General features: G+C 39.3%; 1 long non-coding RNA gene across 1 annotated transcript; it reads right to left on the bottom strand.

Annotated features, from left to right (window-relative positions):
* Nucleotides 1-1,981: 1,981 nt before the first annotated feature.
* Nucleotides 1,982-3,130, bottom strand: LOC148846530 (uncharacterized). The gene is made up of 2 exons (XR_016101681.1): nt 3,008-3,130; nt 1,982-2,395 (listed from the first exon to the last, which is right to left on the bottom strand). It is a non-coding gene; the product is annotated as an uncharacterized LOC148846530 (long non-coding RNA).
* Between the last annotated feature and the right edge of the window lie 20,569 nt (nt 3,131-23,699).

Raw genomic sequence — 23,699 nt, 5'->3', positions numbered from 1 at the left:
TTTGTTGAGAGGCGCTAAGTGGCTTTCTCTAATGAGGACCTTGGCCTCGGCCTCGGCTTCGGCTTGTCAAGGAAGTATTTTGTCTTTGATCACGGTGGCGTCGACTTAGGCTTTGATTCCACCTTTGAGGAGTGTGGTGGAGGACCAGTCATGCATAGGAGTTTGCCTCGACTTTAAGGAGTTTGGTACCATGCTGTGTATGGGTATGAGACATACATGCCCCCCGGTTATGCACTTTACTAGTATCACGGTGAATCTGTGCGAAGTATCGGCCTCGACTGGTGGTGACATATAAAGTTTGGGTCTAGCATTTGCTGACCCAACCCGACCTAAAATCAACCCAAAGTACTAACCCTACCCGAACCCAACCCACTCAACCCAATTACCAGGTCTAATGGTGATAGTGTGGTAGAATTTGGGCCATTATGGTGCCCCTGGCCCACCATACAAAGAAGTACGAAGATTTGGCAAAATAAACTTGCGAGAATCCTCATACTTCTCCATACTCCGCAAAGGAGGAGAGAATGTGGGCAGGTCTTCCTGTAACATATCAAGGATGAGTTTGCAGACAATGCCGTAGAATATCCATACCAATTGTATGCCACACATTGGTTACTGATGGTTTTAGTGACAATTGTACACCATGTTGGCTGAACAAAGTGGTTTGAAATCGGCAACTTCTTCACTTCTTAGGAATCAGATAGTTGTACATGTATACAAGATTTCTAAAGGTCTTCCTATATTTCCCTACTTTTTCCTTCAAACCAAAAACAACGTTAATGAATCCCAATTCTCATAACAAAATTAAAGAAATACCATCGGGTACAGGCGCCTTATGAGGGTGAGTCTCAAAGATGGCTTTCTTAATTTTTACTATTTATCTTATTTTTTTTATTAATGCACATGGTTTATTAAGTAACACTTAGACAGGGATCAGTGGATAGTAAATTCTTACTATAACATTTATATTAATGAAGAAAGGTAATTTGCACATAATTCATTATTATGGACAAGAAGATAAAACCACGCGTCAAATAAGTGAAGTGATCAACGTCATAAAAATAACGTAGGGTGAATTTAAATAAACTCATTTTTATGTTTTAAAAAAATTATTCTTATATATTGATATTAGAGATGTATCCAAATGTTTATTACAACTTTTTAATTTTTTATTATTATTTAATTATGACATATTACAGGTTGAATTGTTGGATTGTCACTAAACAATTCTATTTTTTTGTTTGATTTTTAATTTATATTTTATTTTTATCATCAATAAAAATAATTATTCTTTGTTACACTTATTTTTTAATATAATAATTAATAAAATGTTTTATAAAAAGTCAGAGTTAATGCCCTAATTGACATATTTTAATCAAACAAAAGTTTCACACACTCACTTTTTGAATTTGTATTTTATTTAATTCTATCATTAATAAAAAAAATATTCTTTTTTACACTTATTTTTTTAATATAATATTTAATAACCAAAACATGACTTAATGAGAGAATTCAATGTGGAGAAACAGTTTAAATTATATTTTATACCCTCACAAATGAAAAGAGACCTTTATTATACTCAACTATAAATTCAATAAATGTCAATGAGAATTAAACTTTTATTAAATATAAGATTTAATAAAAAAAAATAAATGAAAAAAATGGTTATTCAAGTTAGACCAAATTAAAAAATATAAATATTTTAGCCAAAAAAAATTCTAAATCACGTTCAAAAATAGTATAGATACAGATAATTTAATTAAATGGATCAGACCCGCATCCTATCTTATATATCTAATTATTAAATCGGATGTAACTTTGTTTTGGTAAAAATACCAATTATTTAATTATTAATTAGAATTTTTGTAAATAGAAAGTAGCTACTTGGAACGAAGGATGATCAAAGCACTACACATGAACTATCTTTAAAAACCCAGCTACGTAATTAATGTGTAGGTAGAGATATGGCTAAACCAACACGTGGCACACACAATCAACCAGCTTTCTAATATCTACTGAAAGGTAACTTCTCATCAGAAGCTAAACAGAGCAACGCTACAAATTAAAGCATATAGGGACCACTACTACAAGTACAAACAGAGATATTCGCGACCTTATTTAGTACTTGAGACCACTATTGACTCAATAGACCACATTTATTCAGCTTCACGCCTTCACCATCTGATGAAGCCAGGTAGCTTTGCTGCTGCACTATATATTTGTTGAAATCATGGACGACAAGGCCGGGAGCATATGCAGCGGCGACGGAACCCGTCGCAGTCACCGTCCGGGAAGCCTTCCCCCCTGCACACATTATCGCAATTGCGACCGATGAGACACAACCCTCTGAATTGCCGGCTTGGAGTCTTGCACATTTTCGCATCCACCATCTCCTCTGCAACCAACAACAAACAACAACAGTACTCAATCACAATCATATATACATCAAATCCATCAAACTGGGTTTAATCCACCAGCTGGGTTTATATATTTGGGATCCTCCCTTTGAATAGATTGCTTCCTGCTTTGCTTTATGCTATATAATATTGGTCATTTAGGTTGTGTTTCGTCAGATCATAAAGAGAGAATCAGAGAAGCAGAAAGTTGAGGAAAGTTCAATATTAATTACAAAAATCTTAACAACCTTTCCTCAACTTTCTTTCTCTCTGTAAAACCGAACACAGAGTTAATGTCAATGTTCCTAAAGTGGCTAGCTCGCTATGTCATGCTTACAATATTATAATTACAACCATGAAATTAACTTGTTCGGATCTGATCCAAACTAGTGTTCAATCCAAGACCAAAAACCATAAAAGCGATAAACAAAATGAAACAAACCTACAAATTAACGAGATGAGTTGCTTATAAATTCAGAAGCGAAAAGGGGTTCAGAAGAATGCAGCCTCTATCTAATAGTTCTGAGAAGTATTCAGAAACTTGGCCATGAATCCTATCAGTTAGAGAGAGAGAGAGAGAGAGAGAGAGAGAGAGAAAGGGAGAGACGTACGAGATGCAAGCAGCAGGGTTAACAATAGTAAGACACCACAAAGAAACTTTCTCTCCATAGCTCAACCTCCAAGCTTCAATTCACTAGTAGCAGACGAAACTCTCTACAATTGGAACCAACTATACCTTCTGTGGGTTGTAGGTAGGCCTTATTTATACCAAACTCTCTACAATGGAACCACCTCTTATTAAGAGCTGTAACGGCTGAAGTGAAATGACTTAATGTTTTTTTTTCTTTTTTTTTTTTTTTTGATCTGTGACTTTGTGTATATCCCCCAACTTGGAAGTTAATTTCATGAATCTGCACATATTGACTCAAATTGGTTAATAGTTAATTACTATACTACTTATATAATGGGTTTTCATCATCAGGGTTTTCTTTATTAGGCAGTAATAAGGAAGTTACGAGGTACTTATTTTATGATTTTTTTACATTTTATAAATAATTAAGTTATAAAATTTGATTCATGGGTTTTACTAAAGCTAAACCTCATGGGCTAGGGGGAGGTGTGTGGCTCAAAAGGATTGGCTTAATTTACGGTACCACAGCTAGATGTAAGAAGGTAGACATACAACTCTATGCATGACTCAAACCACGAAATATAGCAATCAGGTATCAAAGTTTGTTGTTCAATCTAAAACTCTAAAAGCTTGATACAAGAGTTTGGATGCTGATATTCAAGGAAAGGCTGGAGAAGATAAGGTACAGAAACAAAAAACAAACTCAGGATAGAATTGATAGAGCGCTTATCCTATAGCTGAGTTGTTGCAATGCATGCAGAGCTTGCATGGTTATTCTTTAATGTACGTGGCATATCTCTAATGTAAGTGGAATACCTTTAATGTACGTGGCTTCCTTCATCTGAGTACGATCAAGGAGATCTGAGTGCTTTCAAAAAAAAAAACAAAAAACAAACTGGCTGGATGACATCTCAAACAACCGCGCGCCTTAAGGTTAGAGCTACGGGTGCAAATTGGGCGGGCCCGATTCGAGTTCGAATAGGCTTAATTCGAAATTTCACTCGGACTGGGTTTGAATTTTTAATCCTTAAATTGGGTTTGAGCCTAAAAAATTAGGCTTTTTTATTTTTTGAGTTGGGCCCGAATTTAGTCCTTAGGTAGCCCGGGCTTGGCCCAAACCCGCCTCAACCCGATCAACTTGCACTCCTATTTAGAGCTTGAATCCAGTGGACCCATTGGTCCACGTGAAGTGCACCCTCCAATACAATTTTAACACATCGCCTAAAGACATTATTTTAGGCAAACTAATATAGCTATTCATTTAATGGTGAGTATAATGGTTGGATCGGTTTCAAAATCAAAGTAAAGCACCTTTTTTATTCCACATTTTTTAGCATTAGTAATTAAGCATATGCGTTGCACGTAAGAATTTTTTTTTCATATTAATTACTTGAATTTTAGATATACCATAGTTAAGAAAGAAATTGAAAATTAACAAAAGTAACAATATGATTAAAAATAAACTTAAATGCTTGTAACAAATAATAATAATAGTAATAATAATAATATTATTATTATTATTGTTATTATTATTATTATTATTATTAAAAGTAACACTATGATTAAACATTATTATTATTATTATTACTACATTTTGTATTGCATTTTTATCGTAAGTAAAAATAACTTTATTTTAAAAATTATTTTTATTTCATAAAATGAATATATAAAATCGGAAATGTTCTCAATTGTTTTTGACAAAAATCTGTACATTTTCATTTTTGGTGTTTTGGTGTTCTATCTTTTCTTAAATATTTGTTATTCAATTATGGCTTCATGGGTTTTATCTTTTCTTAAATTTTATATTCCAATTCCATCTTTAATAAAAATATTTCTTATTTATCATACTTATTATTGTTTAATATGTATGTTAAAAATGTTCCCAATTTTTTTAGTTTCTATTTTTTTTATGTTATCTATTTTTTCATTTTATATTTAATCATGGCAACATGGATTGACCCATTTGACTCAAAATGATTTAATTTCTTACCATCACCTAGATGAAAACACTATTTTTGCTAGGTAGACTTATTAAATTATAAGATTTTATGTTATTGGAATTATTAATTTATTAAGTATGGATTTATTAATAGAACTTAATGATGAGAAGAGACAAAAATGACTTAAGTGTATGATTCAAAGAATATGAATGCAAGTTAATAACATAAACGTTGGATTTAATGAGAGAGAATTGAAGGAATGGAATATCTTAAAATTACATCTTTTAAAATCATTTAATATCAAGAACCGATTACCCTATTTGCCCTCATTTTTTATCAATAAATTTAAATATAGAGGGGTAAATTTTCTCCTTAGAAAATTCCAAAAATATTCTTGAGGTCATTAATGCTTTTTAAAGTAGTATAGATTTTAACATGAAAAAACTCCCATTCTCTCTCATTTGAACTCCCCCTTCCCCTCTCTCATCTCAACCCTAAGCAGTGATCAGACCTCTGGTGACATGCAACGTTTAGAAACAGTTATATAAAGGCCAGTGGCAACATTCTTCTTCCCTTGCAAACTGAGTTTCTTTTTTTTCTTTTACTTTTTTTTTTTTTGAATGTTCCATAGCAGTGGCGGAATTAGCCTAGATTAGTACCACAAAGGTGATGGTGCGTGATCTATATACTCCTAGCTGGAAGATGATCTGAACTCCAGTTGTGCGGCGAGCTGGACCAAAATGCAAAATAATAGATCAGAGAATCTGAGGTGACTAACTCGACAGGGTCGCTCCGATGCTTAAGTCAGTTCTATACTGTGGATGCAAGCTAAATGCTTGAATGATTAAGTTCTAGTAAGTAAATAATCACGTGTACCTTTGCCTTGGGGTTTGATGCCCTTATATAGTGTAGTAGTCGTGGACCTTACGAAAGAGCTCTGGGATCTCCGGGCTGTGCGGATAAGATCTGTTCCATTTTTGAAGGAGAGCAATATGTTAGTTGATAAGGTTTATCGTTTCCTCCGATTCAGGCGGAGCTAGGATGAGTCTCGTCGTGATCCTGATAAATTTGGGGTCCGTTGGGGAGGCTTTTGGAGTAAATTATGTGGTTTTTCAGATCTTTGGCTCAAACGGGTACTTCGGTTCCTTAGTTCCGAACTGGATTGGGTGTTGAGGTGTCCCTATGCCGAGGTGGTTTTTGGGCCGAGGTGACTGAATACCCAAGCTCCGATTGTTATGGACTGGGTTCCTTTGGCTGAGCTGTCACCCCTCGAGCAGATTGCATCCACGTGACCCCTTCTTACTAGGTCGTGCCAAATCACCATTCATCAATTTCCCCCCACTCCTCGTGCCAGGGGTCCTGACACAATGTGGGGAGTTTATGACGAGTCCAGGTGGATTTGGCACGAAGTCTAGGCAACTTGGAGGGCAGACCGTTGGTCGGACCTATTCAATCATCTGGCTCAACCATGAAATGACCTAGATCGCATCTCGGTCACGCGTGGATGTCACACTGTTTATAAATTCTGTAGATGCCAAAGGGTATGCTCAACCGATTTCGTCCTCGGGTAGCATGTAGTCGGTTTTCATGGGAGTCGTTGGATCGCATAGATCTCAACCGTCGATTCCCGGATGTGGTGGATTATAAATAGGGGATGAAGGGCCCATTATCCTCGCCATAGATCGTGTAATTGAGCTTTCTTGAGATTGCGTCAGAGTCCTTTAGCTCGCTATTCTCTCCCCTTATGTTTGAGGTTGTTATCGCCTTTTTTGGTGAGTTCATCTTCTTTCACCGGTTGTTCCCTTTTCCTTTTCCTGTCCAATATGTTTAGTGCTAGCATAGATAGGTTACTTAGTGATTCTAGCGAGCCTGGCGATGCCGAGATATGGTCCTTAACTCCCACCGATGAGGCCAGCTCTTCGCTAGAGAGCTCCTCTTTGAACCTTCTAGGAGAAATGCCTTTACTTGACGTCAGGCCATTTCGGCTTGAGGGACCCAAACCTCAGGTAGAGCGGCCGACCTCTGGAGAGGGGGTCTCGTCTTCTACTCGAGGTCGGGATCCAGACAACTTCGGCCCTTCCACAATGGCCTCGGACAGGTTGTTGTCCTTGATAGCTCGTTATCGTCTCCCCGACACTCTTGTCTTTAGCATTCCTTTGGGTCAGTACCCTTGGGTCCACGACCATTACGAGCTCGTGGTTTTTGAGGAGTAGCTCGTAGCTGGGCTACGCTTCCCACTCTACCCCTTCATCATAGAAATTATTAATTTTTTTAACGTCACTTTTGATCAGCTACACCCGAACTCCATCCGTACTATTGTTGGTACGACCTCACTCTTCCACGAGTATAACCGACCTCTCACTCTATACATCTTTAACTCAATTTGTTCCATTAAGAAAAAATTTTTTTGCCTGCACGAGGACACCCGACAAAGCTACTATATCTCATCTCGCCCCGGGTTCAAGGTCCTGTTCGGTAACCCAAACAAGGTATCCGCCTGGAAGAGAAGGTACTTCTTTGTTTGGAACGTTGAAGGATGGCCATTCCCGGCTCACTAGCGAGTGGCCATTAAGGACCCCGGGGTGAGGCTAGATGCAAAGACCAGGGCGATCATCCATTCTTGGAGGGACCTCATCCTTGAGATGGAAGATTTCCTGGCCGAGGAGAAGCTTGTACGAGCTGGACTAAGTCCTCCTGGTAGGCCTCTACCTCGGCCCACACATTACTTCTCCTTTTTTATTTTTGCACTTAATTCAGCTCGCAACTAACTCTTTTTCTTCTCTTTTGCAGAAGCTATGACAGGTGTCGATGACGCTAACCTCTTAAAGAGTGTTCAAAAGGGGAAGAAGAGAAAGGCCTCGAAAAGGTCCCATCGAGAGGTCACCTCTTTGGTTCCTGCCGAACCCGAGGTCGCAGTGCCAGAGCCATCTTCTGTCGAGCTCCCAGGGGAGGAGGTTCGCACCCAACCTCCAGTTGTTGACCTAGAAGAGGATCAGGATGAGGAGACCCCACCTCGCAAACCTGAAGGTGCTTCAATGTCTGAGCCTCAACCCCACTCGGCAAAGGAGAGCATAATGACTCTGAGGCTCGAGCTTCTTAAGAGCAAAGATGCGGTGTTTCCTATGGAGGTCATGGAGTGGGCTGACATGCCAACGAATCAGCTCGGAGGGAGAGCAGGTAGATATTGTATGGTGGTAAGTAACTTGCCCCTTTGTTTACTTTCTTATCCTTTTGTCAATGATACTTACACTTGCTTTCTTCTTTTTTTAGGTGAACTCTGATATCCATTCGCTATTCTATCAATCTTAGATCTGATTGAAGCGAGCTCGGGAGGCCGAATAGAATGCTCGAAAGCTTTACCACGAGCTATACTTAGCTCGGGGTGAAATTCTTTGGGACAAAAAGGGAGCTCGGAGACAGGAGGAGCTGATTCTAGTGCTAACAGAGGAGAAGAAGAAGCTCGAGGGAGAGAAGGAAGCTCTTCTCTGGGAGAATGAAAACCTTGAGGCAATGATCAAAGAGCACACCAAAATCTTCGACACCGCAATTCAGGAGGCAAGGATTCAGGAGAGATATCGTCCCATCAAGGAGTTCAAAGAGTCTCCCGAGTTTCATGACCTCCAGGTCAAGTATGGTTCTGGTTCGTACCAATCAAGCTTCAAGCTCTACAAGTGGTTGGTGCGGGAAAAATTCCCCGAGCTCGATCTCGGATCCATCTCCATGTCTACTGTTACTCTAGAGATGGCGAAGGAGGCCGACGAGAAACCTAACTCCTCCAAGGGCAAAAGCGACAACGAACTTCTCGAAGCGAGACCATCAGGGGAGGCAGGTCGACATGACATTAAAGAGGACCACATGAAGACTAACCTACCTGCTGGAGGAGATTCTGGAAAATCCGATGTATGAACATGCCTCTTTTCTTGGACCCCCCCATATAGCGTATGTCCCGGGCCTTCGAGCCTAGTTATAGTAATAGTTGCCATGTACTCGGAACTTTTTGTTAATGGAGTATAATGATTCAAAAATTCTTTGTGTCGGTTATCCCGAAGTGACAAGCTAACAAGCTGGACTCCAAGTAGGAATAACCTTGTGTTGTTGTACACCGATAGACACCGTAAGGTATATACCCGACCTGTCTATGCATGGGCTACTTACTTGCCCAAGCCGAAGAGGCGACTAGGATTTGTCTGCTTATGCCGAAGAGGCGACTAGGACTTATTGTAGTGTTGAGGTCTTTTTATCAGCTCAACATCGTAGCCCTTAGGCTTCTGGAAGTGACTCACAGTACTCTCTCCAGTCAGTCGTCTTTTTTGACCAGTTTGGTGGTCTCATAGACTTAGAGAAATTTTGCCTTGGAGTCATGGGCTCATAAGTAGTACCTTCTTAGGTTATCGATGTTCCATGCTTGAGGTACCTACTTCCCTTCCAAAGTCTCAAACTCATATGTGCCTTCCCCGAACACCCGCCTTAGACGGTACGGACCTTCCCAGTTCGGTCCGAGCTTACCTACACCGGGCTCAAGTACCATTACTTTCCGGAGAACCAGGTCGCCGACACGGAGCTGTCGTGTTCTGACCCAAGCGTTATAGTACCAAGCTACTCTCTACTGGTAGGCCGCAATCCAAATGTAAGCCAGGTCTCGCACATCCTCAACTAGGTCCAGGTTGGTACGAAGCTCGTCATTGTTTGTTTCCTCATCATAAGCCTCAAATCGCAATATGGGTACCTCGACCTCTGCTGGGATCACCGCCTCTATGCCATACGTGAGGTTGAAGGGGGTCTCACCGTCATGATCTTGATAGTAGTTCGGTAGGCCCAAAGGACATTGGCAATTTGTCCACCCACAATCCCTTTGCTCGAGCTAAGCGAGTTTTCAATCCCCGAAGTATCGCTCTATTAGTCACTTCTGCTTGTCCATTCCCTTGGGGGTGTGCCACCGAAGTAAAGTTTTGTTGGATCTCCATCTCGGCACACCAGTTTTGAAACTTAACATCTTCAAACTGCTTCCCATTGTAAGACATTAGCACCCGGGGTAGTCCGAAGCGGCATACTATGCTTTTCCAAAAGAAATTCTGTATGTTACAGGTTGTGATTGTTACTAAGGGTTCGACTTCCACCCACTTCATAAAATAATCTATTGCTACAACCAAGGACCTCCTCTGCCCTGTTGCTGATAGGAAAGGACCAAAGATGTCGATTCCTCATTGCACAAAGGGCTACAGGCTGGTGAGGTATTTCAAATTAGTAGTAGGTTGGTGGTGGATGTTGGCATGCCTCTGACATTTGTCACACTTTTTGATAAGCTCGAGTGTATCTGCCTTCATTGTGGGCTAATAATAGCCTTGCCTTAACACTTTTTATACGAGGGCTCTACCCCCCAAGTGAAGGATCTATTGTGCAGCTATCCGTCTATAAGGACGTACTTGGCTGACTGCTGCTCTACTCTCCGAGATGCATTGCGTTCTATAGGTAAGGTCCCGTGGAGTAGATAACCAGTGAGTGGGTCGATCCAGCTCGGTTTCGCTTGTGACATGGGAACGACCTTTTCTGCCCCCTTGAGAATATTGGGTTGATGTAAGTCCTCTATGTACATAGTTCGCATAGTGTTGTTGCTCGTGCTCGCTAGACGTGATAAGGCATCGGCCCCAGCGTTCTCGGATGCTTAAGTCAGTTCTATACTATGGATGCAAGCTGAATGCTTGAATGATTGAATGCTTGATTGCTAGTAAGTAAAACAATCATGCGTACCTTTGCCTTGGGGTTTGATGTCCTTATATAGTGGAGTAGTCGTGGACCTTACAAAAGAGCTCCAGGATCTACAGGCTGTGCGGATAAGATTTGTTTCATTTTTGAAGGAGAGCAATGTGTTAGTTGATAAGGTTTATTGTTTTCCTCCAATTCAGGTGGAGCTAGGATGAGTCTCATCGTGATTCTGAGAAATTCAAGGTCTATTGGGGAGTTCTTTGGAGTCGATTATGTGGCATTTTGACTCTTTGACTCCAAACTGGTACTTCGGTTCCTTAGTCCCGAACTAGATTGGGTGTCGAGGTGTCCCTATGCTGAGGTGGTTTTTGGGCCGATGTGACTGAATACCCGAGCTCTGGTTATTGCGGGCTGGGTTCCTTTGGCTGATTTGTCACCCCTCGAGCAGATCGCGTCCATGTGACCCCTTCTTACTAGGTCGTGCCAAATCAACCTTCATAAAAAGATAAATCTTGAATCTCTTTTATTCTCTTCTTTTGTCCATGAAAGAGGTTGTTAACCCCTCAACCAGATCACATTTCCAATATAATTAATTTTAGTGAAAAAGGAAGAATAACACGAATCTAACTTGCCCTAGAAATTAATTAGAACTTTGCGTTTTATATAGCAGTCAGTCCGTAGGGAAGAAGAAGGAGATGCAAAGGGATTCCCAATAATGATTATTTCGGATGAATGTTGTTGCCGGCCTCTATATGCATGTTGCTAGGCGTCGGTTGTCACGCATTGCCGGAGGTCTGGTTACTGCTACGGTTTTAGATGAAAAGAGAAGGAAAGGGGGAGTTCAAAAAACTAAATCGCTTGGTTAAACCAATTGGCCTGAAATAAGCAACTTCTTCACTTTTAAGGAAGAACAACTGTCACATTAATGCCTTAAACTGTAGTCGGATTGATGAATAAACCATGTATGAAAATACCATCGGGGCATGAATCTCAGAGGTCAGTCGTAAAGAGAACACCAATAAGCGTCCATTTGGTATGCGGACAGGGTTAGGGTCGGAATCGGAATTGGGATCACTAATTTTTTATTTTTGTTTGGTTTAATCAGGAACAGTATCAGAATCAACTGAAAATTTTCAATTTTACTTATTATTTTATTAATATTTATCAATATAATTATTATCTTACTAGTACTTTGTTGTTATTATTTTATTAGTATTTAATAATTAATACATTAGTATTTATCATTACTTTATTATTACATTAATAATAGTGTTTTCGTGTATTTGAATATTCTATTATTTTTTAATATTTGAAAAATAATTTATGATTATTGAATAATTAATATATAGTATTTTATTACTATTTTAATTATAAAATTTTAAATTCATTTCTACTTATTATTAGTATTATTATTTTACTTTTTATTATTACTTTATTAGTATTAAATAATTAATATCTTAGTATTCATCATTAATTTATGAATTTTTTAGTAATATACCATTAAGTTAATATTACTTTAATTATAATACATTAACATTTTATTTGTACTTATTATTATGATTATTGTTTAATAAATAACATCTTTGGTTTCTATTAATTTATTAGTATTTTATGATAGTGTTATTATTTTATTAATATTTTACTAATATTTTATGATTATTTTAATTATTAATATATTCTTATTCTAATAGTATTATTATCTTACTATTACTTTCATAATATTTTATTATTTAATTATTAATGTTTCATTATTGTTTCATGAATTATTTATTAATATCGTATCATTATCATTTTATTATTAATTTAATATTATTGTATTATTTTAATAATATTAGGATTTGGGGAGGTTTTGTCATGAGCTCTTTGGGGAGGTTCTTGGCAAACTCTAGGACCGTAGGAGGAATCAAAATGGGCCCATTCCGATTTGGATTCCAGGCACTTATTCTTGGAAACACAAATTAAAGGACCCAAAATTTTTTGATAGCTCAATAATAGAAATAAATAAATTTTTGTTGATAGCTCAACAATTTCTAATGCATCTGTTTTTGTCTTGAATGAACTTTTAAAATTTTAAGTGGCCTTTTCGCTAAGTTCAAGTATGATTGGCGCCAAAAGTCCATTATCATAACAATGTAAATAGAAAGTAGGTTGGGACGAAGGATGACCAAATTAAAGCTTCCGAGCTCAACCAACACAAGGCACACATGAACTATCTTAGAAAACCCAGATTTGCAAATGGGACAGCTTTCTAATATATATCTACTGAAAAGGTAGCTTCTTCTCCTCAGAAGCGGCTAAACAGAGCAACGCTACAAATTAAAGCATATAGAGAGCACAAGTACAAACAGAGATATTCGCGAACTTATTTAATACTTGAGACCACTATTGACTCAGTAGGCCACATTTATTCGGCTTCACGCCTTCACCATATCTGATGAAGCTAGCAGGTGGCCTTGCTGCATTATTTGATTAGCTTGCATATATATATATATATGCCGGAAATCGTGGAGGACAAGGCTCGGAACAGAAGCAGCGGCGACGCAGCCTTCGCAGTGACCGGCCGGGAAGCCTTCCGTCTTGCACACATTCTCGCAATTGCGGTCGATGAGGCATAGCCCGACGAATTTCTGGCTTGGAGTGTCGCACATTCTCGCATCCACATGCACCACCATCTCCTCTGCAACAAGCCATTACAGTACGTACACACAATATCTTCATATATATACATCAAACTGGGTTTAATTCACCTGGGTTTACATAATTGGGTCCTCCCTTACAGAAAAGTTGTCAAGAAATTTTACAAAAGCCCATCAACTTTCATTTTCCTCAACTTTCTGTTTCTTTGTAAAACCAAAAGCAGCCTTCATGTCAATATTCCTGAAGTGGCAAGCTAGCTATGACATGCATACTATATTATAACTACAACCAAGATCACATTACTACTTGTTCTGAATTTTCAGATCTGAAACAAGCCTACAAACCAGATGGGCTGCTTGTAAATTCAAAAGGGAGGGGGTTCAGAAGGAGGCAGCCTCTAGTCCCTAAGAACTACTCAGAACCTTGGCCATGAAAATCATAACAGTTAGAGAGAGAGAGAGAGAGAGAGAGAGAGAGACGTACGAGATGCAAGGAGGAGGGTTAGGAGTAGTAAGACACCACAAAGAAACTTTCTCTCCATAGCTCAAACTTCAAGCTTCTATTCACAAATAGCAGACCAAACTCTCTACACAATGGAACCACCCATGCCTTCTGTGGGTTGTGGATCGGAGGCTTCATTGATTTATACCAAAGTCTGCGTCTTGTAGTAAATATTTTCCTCCAATTAAACGCTGAAACGGCTCAAGTGAATGCCTTATTGTTTTCGTTTTTCTGGTTAATAAGTTAATATGAGGTGCGTACTGTCGCTCCCTTGGATCGATCTGTGGCTTTTAAATTTGTTTATATCCCTAGGAGGTTTAATGAGTTTTGGCTCAATTTGGTAAACAGTTACAATCCGATGCATGGTTTGATGCTCTTCCTGTTTGGCCAAAGAATTGTTTGTACATATATTTTGATCACCTGAAGAAGTAATATGGATGATTTTTTAGATATCGAAAGAAAAAAAATTAATGAGGTAAGCTTTTTTCTTTGTTTTTTTTTTGTTAGGCAGTTATTCAGGAAGTTACGAGCTACTTAATGACAAGCTGAAGTCTGGTTCGTTACCATCCCCCCATCTATATACCGCGTTGTCAATTACGCGCTTCTTTTTATAATTTCTTATTTTGTAAAAAAGTTGTAAAATTTAGGATACGTTTGGTTTTCGAACAGAATCGGAATCGGAATCAGAATATCTGAGAATCGAAATCAGAATTGATGTACGCGCACCTGGCCCGAACCAATCGCGCATACGCACGCGGCAGGCAGCGGCGCTTAGGGCGGACCCAATGAGGGCGTGTGCAGAACAAAGGTTGGCGTGCTACACAAAACCAATGATGCGCTCGCACGCGGCAGACTCGGATGACCGCGCTCCTCAAGAAAGGACCGCATCTTGACTATTCCATCTCAAGTATAAATAGGGAACAACCCTCTCAATTTAATCATCTGAAACCTATACTCAAGACTACTGAGAATTCTTCAGTTTCCTTTGTGGCCTTGTTTACTTGCTCTCGCCTCAAGCCCCGCCCACTAGTGTTGCACCTCGTACTAATTTGATCGTCGAAGTCCCCGTCTCGGGTTAGTACCCGGGGCCTCTGACATTCCCTCTCTCCCCATAGGTCCAACCAACCAGTCCTCGATTATAGCAGACCTCAGACTCCTCAGCCAGTTCTCAACTCTGAAATGAAATTACAATGTTGCCCTCAGCCCATTCTGACCAGCAACAAGAATCATCTATTCTTAATGCATGTTTCTTTCGGTCAAGAATTAGAATCAGATTCGGATTGTTGTTGTTTGATTCTTTTGGAGTTGGAATCCAAATCAACTGAAATTTTTCAATTTTGTATTAATCTATTTATTATTTTATTATTAATTTATTAATATTTTAAAAATATATCATTATTATTTTATTAATACTTTATTATTCTTTTATTAATATTTAATAATTAATATCTTAGTATTTATCATTAATTCATAAATATTTTATTCATGTATTATTATTTTATTAGTACTTTAATAATAACATCGTTTGAGATATCAGAACTAACAATAGGACTACTACCCTAAGCACCCTACCACTCAGCCCAAGTACAATGGCATTTGAACAGAACAACCGCCCTAGAATAACCATAATCCTCGAGTCATAGGCAACTGAGCCCATAATTCAAAAGTCTAGCACGGTCAATAATAAACTTCAAAGACACAAAAGATCCCAAGCCAATGACCACAAGTAGACTCCGCAGGCTCCAAGTTATGACTATTACACCCCTCTGAACATCTCACAGACATAGATCTTATTGGCAAAACAAGACAAACCCTTTCTTAAGTGGCCTCACAAGCTTAAATCTAACCAAGTGATTAGGATAGGTATTGTAGATTTCATCAAAATCGTGGACACAACATTGACAACTGTCGAGAATTTATAAATGAAATTAAGTACATGACAAGGATATCTCACTCATCACCTCTTCCATAAATGACACAAGAAAGATAGGACTAAGGGACAAACACCCAAGCCCAACAAGAAGCCAACAATAAGCGTCGAAGCTAGCATCTCAGAAGCATAAAGAAGCCTTGACTCAGATAACACCGAATTCAGCCCAAAACACCAACTAGTACCAAAATATTGTTTGTACCTTTCAATTTAATTGGGCCCCAAGACCCTAGGACCTAATCAAGCCAGGCTCGACAACGAAAGGTAACCAAACACCAAAGTCATTGAATCAAACTCTGTAAATTAACTGGTCATGCTGACGAGGCAAGGCCCAACTGTTAGATAATGTATGCCCTTAGTTCCAATCAGAATGATGTATATTATAATATTTATTGTAAATGAAGAAAGTACATATTTGATTTATGTTATTATGGTGTGTTTCTGAGTAATACCCTTAAACTAGACACATATGAGACTCGTGTTAGTTTAGAATGTTCACAACCGTTGGATAAGTCTGGGGAGATTTATCCTGCCAAGGCTAACACTGGTGTGCCGCCAAGTTAGTTGGGGTGGCTTGTCTCAACCTCTAGGGTGAGACCCGATGCACATGCAGTGTAGGTTTACTTGAAACCCTGAACCGGACTAGATTTCCAGTATTGCCCTGGACCTTGGATATTGATGGGCAAAACTGGAAAGTTACACCTGACACCTAGACTCGATTATGATATTGCACTAGGTGTCGGATTGGATTGTCTTTGATATGCCAATCAATGAAATCCTTAGAGGGGGTCAAGACCTGGTATGTTGGGACAGTCTGAGAATTCATCTGAGTGGGTGATCATAGTGATAGGATCAACCCCTTTGTCAGACAAAGGTAATGATCGGGGATGCACTCTCTCTAATGGAAGCCAAGATTGTCGGCAGTTGATTTCAATCGTTGAAATTTGTTTTGCAAAATATACTTATATATATATATATATATATATATATATGGTTTCAAAATGTTTGCAAAAGGTTTTAACTCCCGGGATCCATGTAAGTAGAGAGTGCAGCACTGTTCTTTGTAGTCGAGGGAGAGGTCCTCTCTTGTCAGGCAGTGTTTGATTATTATGGGTTGAGAGGTTAAGTGTAAGACCATTAAGGGTAATGTCTGATGGGCTAATCTTGCCCACAGTCCATGGATTTTTATAAGGTGGCTTGGCCCAGGGACCACTTAGTGTAAGTAGGAGATGTCCTCTCTTGTCAGGCAGTGTTTGATCATTATGGGTTGAGAGGTTAAGTGTAAGACCATTAAGGGTAATGCCTGATGGGCTAATCTTGCCCACAGTCCATTGATTTTTATAAGGTGGCTTGGCCCAGGGACCACTTAGTGTAAGTATTGGGCCCATTAGGAGCCCATGTGATGGGCTCAGGGGTTTACTGCCCATAACAGTGAATTTGGCCAGGCCTTGTAACAGAGGCTAGGCTGAACCCATGTGGCTGATGTGTAGATCAATATTTGGGTCTCACGCCATACAAAGAAGCCCAACTGGGCAGCAGTCTGGAAACCTCCTAATGAGATTAGGAGAGTTGATCTAATCTGCAAATATGGGGATCTATCCTTATCACTTAAAGAGAGTCTAGATTCAAATAAGGATTTGAATCAGGAAACTCCTAATGGGATTAAGAGTTGATCTCTTTAAGTCTACAAAAGGAGGAGGAGGCCAACTATTCAGAACATCTCAAAACCCAAGACATCATATCTTAGATCACACAGAGAGAAGACAGCAACAGTGTGACTGCGCCATCTTCTCCCTGTGTTCTCCTCCAGTTGCCGCCAATTATCAGTTCGATCTCCATTCTTATAGGAGCGATCAAGAAAAGTTCTTGATACCAGTCTTTGGAGAAAGGCTGATTTGAAGTCGTGCTCACAAACTCCATCAAATTCTTGCTGAAGGATTCGGTTCTTGGGAAGAACACTGCTGATTCTACTCCACCCTACACTGTGTCATCTTTAGTGGGAGTAGTCTTTGGAGATTTCTTTGGGCGTGAACACATTCGTTGGGAGTTACTGTTACTCCATATCAAGTATATTCCTCTCCTACCTTTTGGTTTCAGATCTGATCCGGTTCTTGGTTCAAGATTGATCATTGAAAATATAGATTTTCTAAAACAATGAATGTGATTCCCAAATGGGAGAGAGAGAAATTTTTGAAATTTTTCCCAACCTACCTGCAGGGTTTGGCCATCCGTATGATGGATTTCTCATCCCTTCACCAACTACCAATATAAACCCACTCAAGCCCCATGGGTTGAAAAGTTGAGTCAAGGAATTGAACAACTAAGGCCTCTCAATGGAATAATGGGTCGGTCACACTTGGTTCATACCTATCGAGCTATCATGACAACCAAGCCACCACCAAGCTTGGCTCAGTTAAAGACCTAATTGTGTTAAGTTCAATAGGGAACAATGGTTGAGCAATTAAACCGCTGATTTGGATTCTATCAATGCGCTGGTCACACCAATAGGTCAAGACCAGATCACCAGTATAATCTAAACTCACCCAAAGGGATAAAGTTTCAATAAAGGAATTAAATGGCTCGAATAGAAAAGACCTTGTATTGGTCAACTCAACAAATCAACACAGCCACACTAAGAGTGAAGCGACCTCAACCATCAACCTAACTTGACGTACAAAGGACCTAGAAGGGCCACTTCAGCAAGTATGCTTGGTCATGCCAACTCGACCTTCAACCATGGACAGTTATAACAACCTTAGATAGGCCATCCCAGTTATCATACGAATGCAACGACAAAAAACTAATTAGAAAACAACAAGGCATGCGGGATTTGCAGTCTCAAGAGAGTGGTTAAAGAAAAAACTCCCATTGATTTTTGAAAAATGGCCTCTCAAGACCTACACAAAGTATTAAAAATAAGAAAAATACAATAATAAAATTTTATGGGCACATAGACCCACCATAAGCGTAGGAAAAGAGAGGAATCACAACGCACTAGGGGGTATGTTGTCAGTCCTCGATGTGGCTGCCTCCTTAGCAACAAGAAACTCCACCAAGGTGGCCTAAACATCCAAAAACCTGAGATTGAGGTCAAAGTAATGCTTGGCAATCTTCACCCCACACAATGAGAACCCATCCATTTGAAGGTGATCACCTCATACTCATTCACGGTATCCTAATGGCCCTTTAATTCCTTATAAGTAGCTATGACACAGACCCCTCCCTTAACTAATCGAGCTTTGAGATTAACAACCTTTCGCTCAACCTCCCAAGCTTTATCTTCTATCATCCAAACCCTTTTTGTGGTTGCCTTTGCTAGCCTAAGCTTCCTCCTCATTTAGCATCTCACTAAATTGCATTGACATCTAACAAGGCAGTCATATATAGTGTTCATAGTGAAGATGTCCTATAAGAGGCAATCACTTAAGATGAAAAGGAAAAAAAACAAATGGAAAACCGCGAATAAAAAGAAAGCTTACTGACCTCAATTACCTTTGCATAGGTGTAACGCTAAAGAACCTCGAGTGAGAAAGATCTAGCCTCCTTCCAATCCATGGGAAGGTAGATCCCCTAGGCCAACACCTTGGCCACTCGCCTACTCCTCATGGAGTTGACATCAATAACAACAAGAAGCCACTTTGGCACAAACAACCACCTTTCCATCACCTAAGGAGCCACACTAATGGATCTGAACTACATAGATTGCAGATATAACAAACCTCACAAAGTTCAGGACCAACTAAGAAATGACCACTCGATGATCCATCAAGACTTAAGCTACTTATTCATCAATTGGGAACCACAACCTAGCCTTAAGGCTAACCCCCTATACGTATGACCAACCCGTAAGGGACTAATAGGGATGTTACTCCTTGGTCGGCATCCTCATCTGAAACTTCTCAGGTAAGTGATATTATCCCATATCCTCACTATCTCTCTGCCTCAAGGCACTCCTAATAAGCCAAGCACCTTGCCCGATTAGCTCCTCGATCACATGAATGACCGAGCCTAAGGATCCATCCGTAGGAATGCCCTTGTCCAAGCCCACGCCAACTATGTCTACCTCGGCATCCTCATCCTCAAATTCCTCAACTTGGTCTCTGAACAAGCTCACCCCTAGCAAGGGAGTAACTGGCCTCAGTATCCTCGTTCTTAGCCCCTAGACCAGACTCAAGATCCACATCCCTCCTCCAGTCTCCAAAGCTTGGCCTCCTTGTCATGACTTCAAAAGTAGCCTCACCCCCAAACTCAGTGACTATAGGCCTTAGTCTTCTTAATCTCATCCGTAACGGTCTCCTTAACTAAGTTGGTTTAGTCACTAGCCAACTCCATCATCAAGCTAGAATTCTCGGACCCATTACCGGAATAACTATAACTAGAATTAGATTAGGACAGAATAAGAAGAGGAAAAGGAACTTGTAAACTGATCTCCTAGACCAAGGATGTCATTGAGCACCGAGCCAAACTCCTATGTAGCCTCTCTTCGCTTTACTCACCTAAGCTCAAGAAGCAAATGGCAAAGCCCCAATTGTTCAGGACTCCTAGTTCTAAAGGGTCCTTAATAACTTAGATCAACTTGCCACCAACAATTTAGATTTTACTTTGGTCCAACTAATGCCACATGTCCCTTGATCTAGGGGTTGCTTTGACAAAACACCTCTCAATGCATTAATGAGAAACACCCATGCCAACCGTACAAGTAGAAGTAACGTGGCCCCTGAGATAGTGCATGCAGTCCACAGCCCATATGAGGAAATGATTTCCTATCCACAAAATGTTGGCATAGCTTGAATCTAACCATTTTGTCATCCAAAAACATTATTTTCTTCAACCAAGTAGACCTCCCACTACCCGAGTAGCAAGGCAAGCCCTGGTCTCGAAAGAGGGTGCAAATGATGAGGCCCATACATGCAGCCCAAGCGCGTTCTGCCACATGTCCTAGATTGAGCAAAGAGCTCCCAATGAGCTATTAGCCCGACCACCTATACGACCCGGTAGTCATCTCCCTACAGGACTAGCTAGGACTCCTCAACGAGCACAAAATATTTCTTATATATAATACGTCCTCCCTAGAAAAAAAAAAGTATGCAATATACAACACTTTCTACCTCCCTACATCCTTCTTTCCTCATTAACCAGCCTCCTTGTCTCAGCCTAGTGGCCCCTTGCTCACTGACTTAAGCTTCAGAGAGCTCACCTTAGGAACATACCTCAATACTCTTCCCTTTTGTAGGTCTCGGGAAGCAGCACGGTTTAACCGTTCACCTCAATTCATCCCCTAGCCTCCTCTTTATCTATTGGTCAAATTTTAATTGCAACACCAGCTATGGTGTTTGCATGGTTGATATGGTTATTGTTTTATTTGTTTTGAATGTTATATTTGGAAGCCCTTTACCTTAATTAAGATGTATAATATATCGGGGTTCATAGACAAAACCATAACTTAACAAACATGGTTCAATGTTCCATTTCAAAATTTAAATAGTGACAAAGTGGCCACTTAAAACAAGCCCTATAACCTCATAAAAATGACTGCAATATATATAAATTATCTACTTTTGGATATTGCCTTGGAGCCCAAGCTCCCTATAGTTTTCCTACCTTCTAATTGATATAAATAGAAATACACATAAAATAAATCATTCGCCTTAGATACTTTTTCTTGAATATGAGCCCATAATGATTACTTAATAATACTTGCCTTAAATTCCTCATTATATATCTAGTTTATGAAAACTAAAAAAAAAAATAAGTTACAAATTAATGACTTTTTAAAAAATTTTCAAATATCATATAACAATTCCAGATATTTCCTAATGTTTCCAAAGTTTCCAATAATTTTTATTTAGTTGTAGTTAACCTAAACTAAAAATGTTGAAGTTTATATCGAGTTCCCTCAAACCCCCTATGAAACTTGTGCAGTGCAGAATCTATCACCATCTTGTATTCTCCTCTCTTAATAACTTTTTCATTAATCATTTTTTCTTGCAGTTACTTTTATGTCTCATGTATGCAGTGTTAGAAATTAGTCTCTCTTTAAAACTTGTTCAGTAAAAGGTTTTCATTATCTCTCAAACAAATATTAATGGAAATTAAACAGGGTTTGCCTGGATATTCAAGTGTGGCCTCAAACATTTTTTCCGTAAGTAATTAAACCACATAATTAATTAGGTACCTCTTGGGGACCTATTTTATTAAATAAATAACTTTTTTTTTCTTTTTTACTTTTTTCTTCTTTTATCTTCCACTGCAACATAGAAGTGCCTATGCTTCCTTAACAAGGTAGTTCCAAAGGTTACTGTGCTTCTTTCTTTATTTGTATATTTGCATCAATTTCGGTTGAGAAGGGTTAATTTTGGGGTTTGGATATGTGATTTTCAAGGGCGGTCAGCACCTTGAAAAGATACTTTAGGATATTAGTACATGTAATTTGTGGATTGAATCCTCTTTTCTCCCTAGTTTCTTGTTAAAATTATTCCATGGCTTGAGTTGCAAAATATTCTTGCTTAAAGTTTTCCCCCTCTTAACTAAAAGATTGGTATCATGGTACCATAGTTTTGTATTTCAAGATTGTTTTAAATTTTCATAGTTCATTTTGTTCCACTTTGGACTATCACCAATATGTAATATAGGTGGAATTTGGTATTTTCTAAATTCTAATTTGATGTGGCACATAGCACTCAATGCATCATTGTGGATCCCCAACAGAACATTGCAAGCCTTCAGCACAGAGATTATAAGAGTAGTTGTAATGAAGACAATAACCGCAATGAAACTTTCTCTAACACCCAGATTTTCTCCCCTCCTAATGTTGTTAACTATCATTTCCAGTTTTATCTCTTGATAGTCTTTTGTACCAACCACCTCTTTTTCTTGCTTATTTTGGGATACAAGTTGAGCACCAAAATTCTAATGTTTTTCCTTTCTCTCTCGGCATCGTATAAGTTCAGCCAAGCGTTGTTTTAGGCACCTTTTATCAATTGAAATTGAGCTTGAGTTATTTTCTTTTCTAGTCCCATAGTGCTTCTTCTTCTTCCTTGTTCCGGTTGGACATGTTTCAAAGTGATGGAGGTCCAGCTCACGACCCACCGAACCAGCCGGCGACAACTCACAACTAGAGGGGAACATGCATCGGATAATGAGATCTAGAGAGAACCATGCAGCGGATAATGTCGACAGCTCACGTATCCAACATGCATTGGATGATGGTGGCTATCAGACAATGGATGTCAAGTCCAGTTCCTAGTTGTTTTAGTTGTTTTACAAGTTCAAATATCCTAGTTATTCTACAAGACTACCAGCATGTATTATAAATAATTCTATTCTGAGTTTAATAGAGGTATACAAGAATTCCTTCGCCACTTTTCCTCTCTCTACTAAGGCTATGCTTAGTCTTTACGTAAGGCTTCACGAACGAAGCCGCTCGGTCATCCGGTGCTGGTATAATCTGCCCGGTCAAATGCGTCACGCTGTGTCAAGTGGTATCAGAGTGGTAGTTCGCCCAGTCAGATGGCCAATCAAGATGGTAGCAGTCGCTACCAACCCCGTGACGGAGATCAGGGGTTGCAAGTGTTTGGAGAGCAATCGAAGAGTAGCGTACAGACACTCGTAACATTGAGCAGCAGTTGGCAGAGATCGTTGGACAACTATGGACTTTGTTACGAGAGGATGTTCCAAGGAATAGGGATAACGCATTGCACCAATCCGGAGGAGAAGACCACGGTAGACCAATCATCGATCCTATACCCAGGAACCCTATTCTTGATGATGATAGCAACGACGAGCTAGAATTTGGCGTTGCTCCAGTTATTCCCAGTGATGGCAGAACCGGTAGGAATTGGCAAAATCCCGACAATTTTAATCACCGTCGAAATAATGATGAATTTAAACTCAAAGTGGATATTCCTACTTTTAGTGGAGATCTGGATATAGAGGGCCTTCTAGATTGGATCACCGAGGTT

Source organism: Nelumbo lutea, chromosome 7 (assembly GCF_056320005.1).
Source record: "Nelumbo lutea isolate HS-2025 chromosome 7, American lotus-T2T, whole genome shotgun sequence".
Classification (NCBI taxonomy): domain Eukaryota; kingdom Viridiplantae; phylum Streptophyta; class Magnoliopsida; order Proteales; family Nelumbonaceae; genus Nelumbo; species Nelumbo lutea.
Note: the sequence above shows the minus strand (reverse complement) of the source record. Positions and strands in the feature narration are given on the sequence as shown.